This window comes from Furipterus horrens, unplaced genomic scaffold (assembly GCF_987537825.1).
Source record: "Furipterus horrens unplaced genomic scaffold, mFurHor1.1.pri manual_scaffold_4, whole genome shotgun sequence".
Lineage (NCBI taxonomy): Eukaryota > Metazoa > Chordata > Mammalia > Chiroptera > Furipteridae > Furipterus > Furipterus horrens.
In genome coordinates, this window is record NW_028327174.1 from 182923809 (window position 1) to 182927966 (window position 4158).

The following is a 4158-nucleotide window of genomic DNA, read 5'->3' on the forward strand; positions in this document are numbered from 1 at the left end:
CCAACCAGGATTAATATGGCCTATCCATCATTTATCAGGAGGAGGTCTGAATTTCTAGGAAAGGGGAACTTGAAATCAATCTTCAGTCAACACTTGTTTGAATCATCTAAAACTGCCCAGAGAGGTAGCTGGAAATCCAGGAGCAGGTAAAACAATGAGATGTAGCAATATAACAGTGTTTGAGAAGATAAGATATAAAATGGTGAATGTGGTAATAAATGCCAGCGTATTTCTTTCTTTGTATGTATACTGTTTTACAACACATCACTAATAACCATCTAAGGGTTCCTTTTAATTGCAGATTTAGTTTATGGAATCCCTGCTAAAAGCTCGCAAAGCCTGTTCTATGCCTAAAATGGACTGCATTTTAATCTCTCTGTAATGATGCCATTGTTTTTATAGCTTTTTCTACAATCCCATATATGATTTATATGCAAGATATGGTCTCTTTTTTATGTAGGTATGCATTGTACCTTGGAAACTATAAATTCCCTTTTTAGTGCTAAAAACACTCAACATGCTAGGTATAGAAGGAATGTGCCTCAATATAATAAAAGCCATATATGACAAGCCTACAGCTAACATCATACTCAATGGTGAAAAACTGAAAGCTTTTCTTCTAAGATAACAAGACAAGGGTGCCCACTCCTGTGATTTCTATGTGATATAGTACTGGAAGTTCTAGTCAGAGAAATCATGCATGAAAAGGGAGTAAAATGCATCCAAATCTGAAAGAAAGAAGTAAAATGTAGGTGACACGATATATAAATAGAAATCCCTAAAGACCACCAAAAACTGTTGGAAGTAATAAACAAATTCACTAAAGTAGTAGTAGTAAACAAATTCACTAAAGTAACAATTAAAGAATAGTTAAAAACAATTTCATTTACAATAGCAACAAATATAAAAAATACTTATAAGCTAATTTAATCAAGGGGGGAAAGACTAGTACACTGAAAACTGCAAAACCTTAATGAAAGAAATTAAAGAAAACAAAAAAGATATCCTATGTTCATGAATTGGAAAACTTAATATTTTTAAATGTCCATATGACCCAAAGTGATCTATAGAGGCAATGCTAGGCCCATCAAAATCCCAGTGGAATTTTTAAATACTCACCAAAATAAAATCTTAAAATTAATATGAAACCATAGAAGATTCAGAATAGCCAAAGTGATCTTGAGAAAGAACAATAAAGCCGGAGGCATCATGCTTCCTGATTTAAAAATATATTACAAAGCTTCAATAATTTAAACAATGTTCCTGTCATTAAGGCAAACATATAGACCAGTAGAATGGAATTGAGAGCCCAGAAATAAACCCATGTATAGACTTCTGGCCAAGATGGAGGCCTAGACAGACATGTTACGTCTCCCTCCATAACTAAGAAGGAATACAACTACCTCACAACTAGAGACAACCATAAGTTTCAGAAAACTGAGCTGCATGGAAGGCCAACAAACAAAGAAATAAAGAAGAAATACTCATCCAGACAGGTAGCAGGGGCAGAGCCAGGGTGGAGAAGACGCGATGTGGTGGCAGCGGCAGCAGCAGCAGCAGCGGCAGGCTGGTGGAAAGCACAGTCACACATTTTAAAAAGTCGTGAGGGACACCTGGGGAGTGTTTCCAGCCTCAGACCAAACCATGCAGCCCATGGTCCCAGCACCAGGAAAATAAAGCCTCATAGTTTCTAACTGTGCAAACCAGTGGGGGTTGGGGCGAAGGAAGAAACTGTCTGTTTCTCAGAAGAGTCTGCTTGTTTAAAGGGTCCACACAGTCCTAGAACATCTGCAGATGCACCCACTCTGGGAACGATGGCCAGGGCAACAGCTAGAGAGGTGCCAGTCCCATACAGAAGTGGGAGAGGTGCCTGGAAAAGGGGCTAGTGCTGAGCAAGTGCCATTGTTCCCTCTCAGACCCCTCCCCCACACATAGCACCACAATGTGGTGAAACGGGTAGCCCTGTACTGAAGATAACCTAGGGCTCCACCCCTTACAACATAACAGGTGTGACAGCTCTACCTAAGACACAGAGGCAAACAAACACAGGAATCTGTCAAGATGAGGAGACAGAGAAGTATGGCCCCAAAGAGGGAATGGATCAAGGTTCCAGTGGGAGAAATAAACGATGAGGAGATAGCCAACCTAACAGACACAGCGTTCAAAACAATGGTGATAAAGATGCTCACAGGCTTGACAGATATGCTTGAGTACAGCAAACGCATAAAGGAAGAAGCAAAGGCTATGCTAAATGAAACAAAGGAAAACCCACACAAAACCAATGGTAAGGGGAAGGAGACAGGGGTTCAAATCAATGATTTGGAATGTAAGGAAGAAAAGAACAGTTGACCAGTACAGAATGAGGAAACAAGAATTGAAAAAAATGAGGAGAGGCTTATAAACCTCTGGGACAACTTTAAACATACCAACATTTGAATCATAGGGGTGCCAGAAGGAGAAGAGGAAGAGCAAGAAATGGAAAGCTTATGTGAAACAATAATGAAGGAAAACTTCCCAAATTTGGTGAAGGGAATAGACATACAAGCCCAGGGAGCACAGAGAGTCCCAAACAAGCTGTACCAAAAGAGAAGCACACCAAGACACGTCATAATTAAAATGCCAAAGCTTCAAGATCAAGAGAGAATCTTAAAAACAGCAAAAGAAAAGCAGAGAGTTACCTACAAAGGGGTGTCTATAAGACTATCAGCTGATTTCTCAAAAGGAACTTTGCAGGCAAGAAGGGACTGGCAAGAAGTATTCAGTATGATGAAAGACAAGGACCTACAACTAAGATTACTCTATCCAGCAAAGCTATCATTTAGAATGGAAGGGCAGAGAGAGTGCCTCCCAGGCAAGGTAAAGCTAAAGGAGTTCATCATCACCAAGCTCTTATTATATGAAATGTTAAAGGGACTTACTTAAGAAAAAGAAGATCAAAACTATGAACACTAAAATGACAACAAACTCACTACTACCAACAATTGAATCTAAAAAATAAATGCAAAATCCAACTAAGCAAACCAGAATAGGAACAGAATAATAGGTACGGGGATCATTTGGAGGGTTATCAGTTGAGGGGCGGGGGGTGGTGAAGGGGGAGAAATGGGGATATGGTGCAGGGATTAAGAAGCATAATTGGCTGGTACAAAATAGACAGGGGGAAGTTAAGAATAATATAGGATATGGAGAAGCCAAAGAACTTGTATGCATGACTCATGGACATGAACTAAGGGGGATAGGATTGCTGGGGGAAGGGTGGTACTGGGCAGAGGGGAGGAAAGGGGGAAAAAAATTGGGACTACTGTAACAACATAATCAATAAAATATACTTAAAAAAAAATAAACCCATGCATATACAGTTAACCAATCTTCAAAAAGTGTGCCAACGATACACAATTGGGAAAAGATAGTCTCTTCAACAAATAATCTCTTCTGGAGTGGGAAAACCAGATAGACACACACAAAAGAATGAAATAGGACACCTATCTTACACCATACACAAAAATCAACTCAAAGTGGATTAAAGACTTGAACATAAGACATGAAACCCTAAAACCCCCAGAAAAGAATAGGGGAAATTCTGACATTGGTCTTGGCAATGATTTCTTGGATATGACACCAAAAGTTCAGTCAACAAAATAGACACATGGGAGTACATCATGAATGCATCATAAAAATTGTCTGCATAGTAAAGGAAACAAGCAACAGAGTGAAAAGGGAGAAATTAGTTATCTGATAAGGGATTAATATCTAAAAATAAACAAGGGACTCATACAACTCAATAGTAAAAACAAAACAAAACAACAAAACCCCAACTAGCTCAATTTTTTAAACAGGCAAAGGAACTGAATAGACATTTCTCCAAAGAAGATAAACAAATGGCTACCACGTATGTGAAAAGGTACTCAACATCACTACTCCTCATATAAATACAAATCAAAACCACAATGAGTTATCACCTCACATCTGTTAGTATAACTGTTATCAAAAAAAAAAGAAAAGAAAAAAGATAACAACTGTTGGTAGGGATGTAGAGAAATTGGAACCCTTGTACACTATTAATGGAAAAATAAAATGATGCCACCCCTAGGAAAACAGTATAAAAGGTCTCTAGAAAAATTAAACTAGAGCCCTGACTAGTGTTACTCAATGGACTGG